The following is a 12,108-nucleotide window of genomic DNA, read 5'->3' as shown; positions in this document are numbered from 1 at the left end:
GCAATTCTTTGCAGCAGGGCTAGTTCCTGAGCTCCAACTAGAGTATCTGTGAGGGGTTGCAGTGTTGTGGCACCAGCAGCAGTGCCTAAGGCCAAATTTTTCAGCCCCTGTTCAACAGAGACATGTAATTAGAATTCTTGATCTATTATTTCACAGCAGGGCCCATTTCTGCGCCCACAAAGAGTAACTGTGAGGACTTACAGTGTTGTGGTACCAGCACCATCACCACCAAAGGCCCAATTTTTCTGCCCCTGTTCAACAGGGGCATGTAATTACAATTCTTGATCTAATATTTCACAGCAGGGCCCTGTGAGGGCTTACAGTGTTGTGGCCACCTAAGACCCAAATTTCTGCTGAGTATATAGGGCAGACCCCTACTTTCAAACATCTAGTAAAACAAAGGATTCGCCCTGGGACTTTAAATGAAGTGGGTACCGTTTCCGCCAGTAAACATAACAGTAGTAAATACAGTATATGGTTTATTCAAGTAAAATTGTTTACATGCATAGATAACACCAACAGTTGCCAAAAAAGGATATATAAACAAGAAATATTGGTACATGGATGTAATAGCAGTCATAGTACACGGGCATCATACTACCCGACTAGTTTTGCGAGATCCAGCTCGCTCTTCAGGGGTGAATGTGTGTAACATTGTACCTAAGATAAAAAAGTATATAGTTCGCAAAATGGCACAGTATTGGTTATAAAGGCACAGGGTAGGAGGGGTTATAGGTCCCCATACTCACCACTGAGCTTGACCATGGCTACAGGTGTGCGGCTCCAAGATAGTGGCAGCAGGTGCCTCACCAGGGAGCTGAGGGGGCGAAGTGAGATGGGACCCCACCAGGGGCCAAATGGCAAGCAGGCATGGCATAGGTGTAGTGATGTAACTCTAGAGACCTCGTTAGTTCATAAAGAGTGTAGGCTGTAAGCATAAGTATGTTTGTCAGGCATCTAAAGTAGAATCAATAAGTATTAGCATAAAGATATATATGCATGAAATGAGAGGCCTGGACCCAAAGATGGTAGGGAACATGGAGATGGTAAGAAACATAGGATACCAGAGGGGGAAAAGATTTAAAAAAGTGAAGTAGGTGGACTGTGATTGTGTAATAGTAGGGTAGTGATGTATCCCTAGAAACCTCATTAGTCCATAAAGAGTATAGGCTATAAACATGAGTATGTTTGTCAGGCATCTAAAGTAGCAGAGTAAAATCAATGAGTATTGGCATACAGATATGTGTATATATAAGTAAAAGGCCTGGGCCATCGATGGTAGGGACATGGAGATGATGGAAAACATAGGATAGCAGAGGGATACCAACAAGTGACATGATGAAAAAGACAGAGAGGAAAGAGGGGTGGATTGTGATAGTGTAGTGAGATGTGTGATATTAAAAATAAATTAATAAAAATGAGTGCTCAAATAAATAAAAATATATAAATAAAATAAATAAAGCTATGTATGAGGTGTGCAAGTATGCCTAAATGTAACAAGTATCAAAAGGTGAAAATGGTAAATACCTGAGTGTGGTGAATATCTTGACTATAAGAATAATGAGACACAGCAAGCAACCTCCACAGCTGTGTGTATCCTCAATGAAGAGTGAAATTGAAATGCAAGCCACGCCTGATCTCCAATTTAACCCTGGAAGAGCCCAGGAGGCTCCGCCCCCAACACCATGTGTGGATGGCTGACATGTGAGCACAGGAGGCGCCCACTGTCATAGGGAGGCACGCAAATGCAGACACATCCCCCAGCCATCAGATGATATAGTACGTCCAGCTGCGCTGACGTCTGCAAAATCGCAGACGCCGCGCCTCCGGAGCCTGAACATGGTGCCGATGTGTAGGTGTCCCCATCCGCCCGAAAGCAGATGGGGACAGCAGGAGACACGGAAAAGCCTCCCTTTGTACACATCGCAGCCCCCAATGCGAGACAAAAAATGCCAACGCCAACCAAAGAATCGTACAACAAGGAGCCAGGGTATAAAACAATACTGGGATAAAAAATATGTTGGAGAGTGAGTAGCTAGTATAGCATCAAAGTGTAGAAGTTGTTTATACATGTATATACTGGCGGGGGTGACAACAGTCCAGGTTTGGGCTAGTGGGTGTCTTCCACCCAGGTTCAATATAAAGAAAAAAGAGAAAGGTCTGGTGTACCCAGTAACACACTTCCATCCCTATAACATATACAGTAGTAAAACTACTATTACACAATCACAGTCCACCTACTTCACTTTTTTTTTTATCTTTTCCCCCGTTAGTATCCCTCTGGTATCCTATGTTTCTTACCATCTCCATGTTCCCTACCATCTTTGGGTCCAGGCCTCTCATTTCTTGCATATATATCTTTATGCTAATACTTATTGATTCTACTTTACTACTTTAGATGCCTGACAAACATACTTATGCTTACAGCCTACACTCTTTATAAACTAACGAGGTCTCTAGAGTTACATCACTATACCTATGCCATGCCTGCTCGCCATTTGGCCCCTGGTGGGGTCCCATCTGACTTCGCCCCCTCAGCTCCCTGGTGAGGCACCTGCTGCCGCTATCTTGGAGCCGCACACCTGTAGCCATGGTCAAGCTCAGTGGTGAGTATGGGGACCTATAACCCCTCCTACCCTGTGCCTTTATAACCAATACTGTGCCATTTTGCCAACTTTATATTTTTTTTATCTTAGGTACAATGTTACACACATCCACCCCTGAAGAGCGAGCTGGATCTCGTGAAACTAGTCGGGTAGTATGATGCCCATGTACTATGACTGCTATTACATCCATGTACCAATATTTCTTGCTTATATATCCTTTTTTGGCAACTGTTGGTGTTATCTATGCATGTAAACAATTTTACTTGAATAAACCATATACCGTATTTACTACTGTTATGTTTACTGGCGGAAACAGTACCCACTTCATTTAAAGTCCCAGGGCAAATCCTTCATTTTACTATATGTTATAGGGATGGAAGTGTGTTACTGGGTACACCAGACCTTTCTCTTTTTTCTCTACTTTCAAACATCCAACTTACAAACGACTCCTACTTGCAAACGGAAGGAGACAACAGGAAGTGAGATGAAATCTACCCCTAGGAAGGGAAATTCTCTCCTGTAATAGGGCGTACACACGGTCGGACTTTGTTCGGACATTCCGACAACAAAATCCTAGGTTTTTGTCCGACAGATGTTGGCTCAAACTTGTCTTGCATACACACGATCACACAAAGTTGTCGGAAAATCCGATCGTTCTGAACGCGGTGACGTAAAACATGTACGTTGGGACTATAAACGGGTAAGTGGCCAATAGCTTTCATCTCTTTATTTATTCTGAGCATGCGTGGCACTTTGTCCGTCGGATTTGTGTACACACAATCGGAATTTCCGACAACGGATTTTGTTGTCGGAAAATTTTATCTCCTGCTCTCCAACTTTGTGTGTCGGAAAATCCGATGGAAAATGTCCGATGGAGCCCACACACGGTCGGAATTTCCGACAACACGCTCCGATCGGACATTTTCCATCGGAAAATCCGACCGTGTGTACGGGGCATAAGAGTTAATATGGGAAAAACTTTTCTCCTTTACACTGATGCTTTATCACCAATACTTGTTTCACTAAAAACCCAACATTTTCAAAAAACATTTGTCATTGGGACAAAAAGTGAGGTGAAATCTTCTGAAGAGGAGCACAGACAGCAAAACAAATGTCACAGGGGTGATAACCCTCCCCTATGTTTTCCAAAAAGCTTAAAATAGATTTTTTGGCTGGAGCTAAACACGTTAAAAATGTACCAGTTCAAAATTACAAACAGATTCTACTTAACAACAAACCTACAGCCCCTGTCTTGTTTGCACCGCCTGTATACTGCTGTTCAGAGTATATAGGGCCTGGGGGCCCCACACCTTTCTTTTTTTAATTTGGGTGCGGGGTTCTCCTTAATATCCATACAAGACCCAAAGGGCCTGGTAATGGACTGGGGGGTACCCATGCTGTTTGTCTCACTGATTTTAATCCATATTGCCAGGACCCGATATTACATTAAAGCCGCAAGCAGTTTTAAATGACTTTTATTCCTTTAAAAATGTCATTTTGTGCAGGGACTGTTCTAAGCACGGGAAACACGCACCACTTTACAGGCATACTATAGACACCCCCCAGGTACGATATTTAAAGGAATATTTCACTTTTTTTTTTTTTTACTTTAAGCATCATTAAAATCACTGCTCCCGAAAAAACTGCTGTTTTTAAAACTTTTTTTGCATTGATACATGTCCCCTGGGGCAGGACCCGGGTCCCCAAACCCTTTTTAGGACAATACCATGCAAATTAGACTTTAAAATGAGCACTTTTGATTTCGAACGTTCGAGTCCCATAGACGTCAATGAAGTTCTAACGTTCGTGCGAATTTTCGGTCTGTTCGCAGGTTCTGGTGCGAACCGAACCGGGGGGTGTTCGGCTCATCCCTACTGATGAGGATGCGCCATCTCCATGACCAGCACTGTTGCCTCTAGACACAGAGCCTGCTTGCCCTCTTTTATTGGCTTGAGACTGTCTGCCTCTCCTTGTTGGCCTTCCAGACATACTAATGGCCTACAGTGAGATGTAGCTGCACAAAGCTGGGATGTGTGTATATATATATATATACATATATATATATATATATATATATACACACACACACACACACACACACTGACACTGCATCTAGCAGAATCAACTGCCTGCCTGTACTATTATTAGTATGAGAACACCAGCAATTTTCTTCAGGTAGCTTTAGGTGCACACTGTGCAGAGGACACAGTACACTAACTGTAAATACTGTAGCTGCCTGCCCGTGGTACTAATAGGATCAGAAGAACACCACCGATTTTCTTCAGGTAGCTTTAGGTGCACACTGTGCAGAGGACACAATACACTAACTGTAAATACTGCAGCTGCCTGTGGTACTAATAGGATCAGAAGAACACCACCAATTTTCTTCAGGTAGCTTTAGGTACACACTGTGCAGAGGACACCGTACAATAACTGTAAATACTGCAGCTGCCTGCCTGTGGTATTAATAGGATCAGAACACCAGCAATTTTCTTCAGGCAGCTTTAGGTGCACACTGTGCAGAGGACACAGTACACTAACTGTAAATACTGTAGCTGCCTGCCCGTGGTACTAATAGGATCAGAAGAACACCACCAATTTTCTTCAGGTAGCTTTAGGTGCACACTGTGCAGAGGACACAATACACTAACTGTAAATACTGCAGCTGCCTGTGGTACTAATAGGATCAGAAGAACACCACCAATTTTCTTCAGGTAGCTTTAGGTGCACACTGTGCAGAGGACACAGTACACTAACTGTAAATACTGCAGCTGCCTGCCTGTGGTATTAATAGGATCAGAACACAAGCAATTTTCTTCAGATAGCTTTAGGTGCACACTGTGCAGAGGACACAGTACACTAACTGTAAATACTGCAGCTGCCTGCCTGTGGTACTAATAGGATCAGAAGAATACCACCAATTTTCTTCAGGTAGCTTTAGGTACACACTGTGCAGAGGACACAGTACACTAACTGTAAATACTGCATCTGCCTGCCCGTGGTACTAATAGGATCAGAAGAACACCACCAATTTTCTTCAGGTAGCTTTAGGTGCACACTGTGCAGAGGACAAAGTACACTAACTATAAATACTGCAGCTGCCTGCCTGTGGTACTAAAAGGATCAGAAGAACACCACCAATTTTCTTCAGGTAGCTTTAGGTGCACACTGTGCAGAGGACACAGTACACTAACTGTAAATACTGTAGCTGCCTGCCTGTGGTACTAATAGGATCAGAAGAACACCAGCAATTTTCTTCAGGCAGCTTTAGGTGCACACTGTGCAGAGGACACAGTACACTAACTGTAAATACTGTAGCTGCCTGTTTGTGGTACTAATAGGATCAGAACAACAGCAATTGTCTTCAGGTAGCTTTAGGTGCACACTGTGCAGAGGGCACAGTACACTAACTGTAAATACTGCAGCTGCCTGCCTGTGGTACTAATAGGATGTCATGAAAAGGTTTACCCGTTGGTGGCGCTATCGGTCTCTTGGATCGATAGGACACAGTACACTAACTGTAAATACTGTAGCTGCCTGCCTGTGGTACTAATAGGATCAGAAGAACACCACCAATTTTCTTCAGGTAGCTTTAGGTGCCCACTGTGCAAAGGACACATTACACTAACTGTAAATACTGTAAAAACGCCTGCCTGTCAGCAGGAAGAGAATAACAGGAACGGATCTAGCTAAACTGAATACAGTGTGCGTGTGTATATATATATATATATATAAATATATATATATATACACACAACACCTAGGATGCATATATATACACAATACACTGTAAGTGCAGCTTACTGACTGGCCTGCCTACTCTATCTAACTTAAATCAAATGACACTGTCTCTCTATCTATCTCTCTGCCGCAACACACTACACAAGGCCGTCACGCAGGTGGCCTTATATAGTGTGGAGCGTTTACTAAACCCCCTGAGCCATAATTGTCAAAGCCACCCTGGCTTTGGCCAATTATGGCTCTCTGTACAGACGGCGCTGTGATTGGCCAAGCATGTGGGTCATAGTGCATGCTTGGCCAATCATCAGCCAGCAATGCACTGTGATGCCGCAGTGAATTATGGGCCGTGACGCGTCACTCAAATTTGGCGCAAACAGCCCATAACGTTCGCAATTCGACGAACGGTCGAACATTCGATGTTCGAGTCGAACATGGGTTTGACTCGAACTCGAAGCCCATCCCTAATTGGGAACCAAGTACTGGTATTAGTGGTGACAATGGTCCTGGATAATGAACCTACTAATGGGATGAAGTAAGGGTCTTCTGACATACCCGTCACCAGAGGCTCCTTTTCATCTGAGGAGAGGCACATCTGCATGGCAAAAAGGAAATTCTTTGGAACGTCCAGAGAATCCAGTGTGCCAAGCGTAGCATAGGGATACAAGACATTATCATTTCGAGGAGATCCCTGCATTGGGATGCTGACAACTGCTTGGCCCATTCAGAGAAGGAGGAGAAAAGTACTCACTTGAGCATTGAACTGGACCTCCGTATTGATGACTAACCAGGTCTGCTCCAACTTTCTTGCCACCTCCTATCCAGCCAAAGCGTCTCAGGCTGGCCAGAACAATCCTCTTTTGAACTAGTAGATCACCTGGACTCTGAGCCAACAGTAGAATACCATCCAAGTAATAATGGATTTGAAGCATCCCATTTCCACAGAGGGGCTACACAGAGATTAGGACATATAGACGATATAGATCATCGGTGAGGTGGAGAGCCACGAAAGGAAGACACACAAATTAAAAATGTCCATGCCCACCGAGACTCAGTTTCTTTAAATTCAACACTGGTCTTTACAAGAGACATAGAGGAGAATAAAAACCTGTAAATCTCTCTGAGGGAGGACTTTGAATCATTACCCCTTGCAGTCATTTAATATTGATGTAATCAGAGAGGACATCCTCCTTCTGAACAGAATGTGCTATTCTTGAAGTTGTCCATTCTGGCAAAAGGATCTTGAGTCCTGGAATGTAGAAAGGACCAAACTAGCAAAGAGAACTCACCTGAGCCTCGACCTCCTATGAGGAGGAAGGCCAGACTAACCACTGATTGCTCTTGGAATAGTTCTTAGCATCGGGATGTACATGTGACTTTTAATCATGACCAATAAAGAATGTTCAACATTCCAAGGATGTGTGCCATTTTGAAACTTCAACATTGTTATATGTCAATTAAGAGCCGACTGCGAGCACCATCCATCTGCACAGCAAACTGAGGACATCCAGGGTTGAGCAGAAGTGAGTCTCTTGGAATAGTCAAAGCTTGTGGTCAGGGAAAAAAACATGTCATCATACAGGCACTTATGACCACCCTGCCTGAGGACAGGTTTGTTGACCAATGACTGGGCTTTATAGCCCTCTTCATTGTCACTGAATGCAGCACTGAATGCAGCATTTGTTGTTATCAATGTTCCAGTAAGGCAATGCTGCATTCAGTGACAATGCTGCATTGTCACTGATTGCAGCATTGCCTTACTGGAACATTGATAACAACAAATGCTACTTTGGCCACAAAATCAACCAAGCATTTTCGCTCACCAAGAGCACTAATAGTCTGCTCTTTCAGCAATTCATGGGTGATGGTGACCTCAAGATTCTGGGTTCCAACTGTATTGCGTTGGCCATGAAGTCCTGCAATCATTGGCTTACAAGCACCCCCTGCCTCTCGACACAAATCTCTCAGATATCCGTCAATTCGATCGAAGATACAGCCAATGGAAACTGAATCTTCCCTGGGAAGGTTAACACTCCTGACAAAATGCATAATGGTAGCGTCCATGCCTTTGCAGTAGGGTGCAGTTCTCTAAAGTGTGTGTTACTGCAAAGCATGTTAAGTGCTTTACCTCAATGCAGTGCCATTCTTTTGACCAGAGAATCTGCATTTCCTTCCAGGGTAGAGTATAATTTTGCCACTGCTTATGTAAAACTTCATATCACTACTACCACTCCTTTTAAATCAACCACTTCACCTTTCGATTCAATGGGGAGTATGGATGGCCGTGTCTTAAAAACGTGAAGTATGTTCTAAATTCAAAGGCAGTCATCCTGATCATTCCATTACCGCCCTAATGAATGACTGAACCCAAGAGACACTCAAAACCTGCTTAGCCTCTTCAAGGAGGACAACCGACCCTTTTCTACCTCTGGTGTGGCCAGGTGTAAGGCAGGGGTGAATGGTTTGGATAAAGGTGCCCTCAGAGCCAGGAACAAGATGGCTGTAATGGGCTCGGGGGCCTCCTTAGTTAGGAAGGCTAATTATGATGCCTCAACTACTGGAAATGGAGCGAGTACAAAGAAGGGCAACAAAGCTAATAAAGGGTCTGGAGGATCTTAGTTATGAGGAAAGGTTGCGAGCACTGAACTTATTCTCTCTGGAGAAGAGACGCTTGAGAGGGGATATGATTTTGATATACAAATACCGTACTGGTGACCCTACAATAGAAATAAAACTTTTTCGCAGAAGAGAGTTTAACAAGGGCCACTCATTAAAATTAGAAGAAAAGAGGTTTAACCTTAAACTACGTAGAGGGTTCTTTACTGTAAGAGCAGCAAGGATGTGGAATTCCCTTCCACAGGCGGTGGTCTCATCGGGGAGCATCGATAGCTTCAAGAAACTATTAGATAAGCACCTGAATGACCGCAACATACAGGGATATATAATGTAATACTGACACATAATCACACACATAGGTTGGACTTGATGGACTTGTGTCTTTTTTCAACCTCACCTACTATGTAACTATGTAACTCACCTGCAGGGTTGCGTCCTTGACGTTGTGCCCAGGGTCCGCTGGCAGAAGTGGATGGAGAACACAGAGTCACTAACTACTTGCCCATGAAGGACCATGACTTGATAGCTTACAGCATCCTTTGTCCTTAGAGAGGTCATGGCGGCAAAATCCACAGACACGTTAGTCTGGTAATAGGTCCACACCGCAGGCCCAACACTTCTTACTCTTTTGTAGCTGTTAGCGCTCAGGGGAGGAGAAATGTCGATACTCACTGGTAACTTTCTGCGCCTCCTGAGTGAAACTTGCAGGGCTGTTTGAGCTGTCCAGACTGGACATAACACGGCAACGCTCTTTTAGCTTGACCTTAAGCAAGAGAGCAAGAGCAGGCTAGGTTGCATCAGAAGACAAAGGCCACACTCATGGAAAGGCACTCTTGTTCCTCTTCTTACTTGCCAGACTGATGGTCCTTACCTGAGCACATTGAGGTCTTGGCTATGTGGCAGACAGTTCCTATTGGAGCAAGGATGTCAGCACTGCACAGAAAAAGAAAGGAAGGAGACTCAATGAAATAAGCAAACAGATCATAGACATGTGCCAAAATCAGCTTCCATCTCCCCCCATTCACCTACAGCATAAACAAGGGTAAACAGAAGATGTCTCTAGTGCATAATCTCCCTCACTCAAGCGAGAGCCTGGACATGCCATAACAATTATGGCCGCCACAAAAGGCCTTCTGCACAGTGCATGCGTAGACACCATAACAAGCCCTGAGACTGGAAACAGCCAGAAAACCTGGACCAGATTGTGCATGCATGCTGGTCACAGGAAAAGCCACAGATAAAAGGAAAAAAAACTGCAAACAAAAGAAAAAACCCAAATTGCTCCCACAAAGTAAAAATGATGAAGCCTAATTCAATTAAAGTGTGCAGAGAAACAGCAGCATGGACTGCAGCAACCAATCACCAGCTCAGGTGTGCAGAGAAACACATGCATCATGGACTGCAGAAACCAAACACCAGCTCAGGTGTGTAGAGAAGCAAATGCATCATGGACTGCAGCAACCAAACAACAACTGAGGTGTGCAGAGAAATGCATGCATCATGGACTCCAGCAACCAAACACCAGCTCAGGTGTGCAGAGAAACACATGCATCATGGACTCCAGCAACCAAACATCAACTCAGGTGAAACACATGAGGTTCTGACATCTCTAGTTAGAGAACTGCTCCCGAAAGACCACCAGAAGGGGCTCCCCACCTTGGTGCGTTTAGCAACCTAAGATGTGGGACTGTGCCTGGGAGAGGCTGAACCCAGATGGACACTGACACAGTCAGTAGGTAGGGACTTATCGCAACATCACGGTCTTGTGGGTGTAGATCTTGAGGACAAAAAGGAGAATGGGGGAGGTTGCTCTAGCTTTACTTTTATATATTTAACCACTTCCCAACCAGCGCACGCCGATGTACGTCGGCAGAATGGCATGGCTGGGCAAATGGGCGTACCCGTACATCCCTTTGAATTTGCCACCGTGCCCTTGCGTGCCCACCGGCCGGAGCTCCGGGATACCCGCGATCGCCTCACGGACAGTGACAGTGGACAGTGACAGTGTCACTGATCTCTGCTCCCTGTGATCGGGAGCAGAGATCAGTGATGTGTCACACGTAGCCACGCCCCCCCACAGTTAGTAACACACCCCAAGACATACTTAACCCCGCCCTAGCCCCCTAGTGGTTAACCCCTTCACTGCCAGTGTCATTTACACAGGAATCAGTGCAATTGTATAGCACTGATTGCTTTATAAATGACAATGGTCCCTAAAATGTGTCAAAAATGTCTGATGTGTCCGCCATAATGTCGCAGTCACAATAAAAATCGCTGATTGCCGCCATTACTAGTAAAAAAAATTAAAAATAAAAATGCCATAAAACTATTCCCTATTTTTTAAATGCTATAACTTTTGCGCAAACCAATCAATAAACGCTTATTGCGTTTTTTTTTTTTTTTTACCAAAATTATGTAGAAGAATACGTATCGGCCTAAACTGAGGAAAGAAAATGTTTTTTTAAATATTTTTTGGGGACATTTATTATAGCAAAAAGTTTTAAAAAATGCGTTTTTTTCAAAATTGTCACTATTTTTTTGTTTAAAGCGCAAAAAATAAAAACTGCAGAGGCGATCAAGTACCACCAAAAGAAAGCTCTATTTGTGGGGAAAAAAGGACGTCAATTTTGTTTGGGAGCCACATCGCACGACCATGCAATTGTCAGTTAAAGCGACACAGTGCCGAATCACAAAAAGTGCTCTGGTCAGGAAGGGGGTAAATTCTTCCGGGGCTGAAGTGGTTAAACAGGTACTGTGGGTGGAAATAAGGGCGGAGCTATATAACATGTATGCTGCCATGTTGGCATCAGGAAAAAGTAATGAACACAATGCAGTGAAACTCAGCCTTGCTGATTGCTTGACGTAATGAAAAATGCATGTTCTCGAGGGCACATGCACTCTCTGGCACACATCAAGCACCTCCCGAGGCTCTAGATTACCTTGGCTTCCGGCCACAGGAAATGGCAAGATGGCGCCTGAACCTCCGGCAGCAGAACCAGAGTCTCAGGCAGACAGCCTGCATGAGTTCCCTACGGACTTGGTAAGTCTATTGCCCATTGACTCTGATGCTCTGCTTGCTAAGTTCCGCTTCATAGTGTGGTATGAGAATACCATGGCCTCCCGCAAGCTTTCTTCTGACCTGGTGAAG

Source organism: Aquarana catesbeiana, linkage group LG07 (genome assembly GCF_042186555.1).
Source record: "Aquarana catesbeiana isolate 2022-GZ linkage group LG07, ASM4218655v1, whole genome shotgun sequence".
Taxonomy (NCBI): Eukaryota; Metazoa; Chordata; class Amphibia; order Anura; family Ranidae; genus Aquarana; species Aquarana catesbeiana.
The sequence above is the reverse complement of the archived record's forward strand: the minus strand, read 5'-3'. Positions refer to the sequence as shown.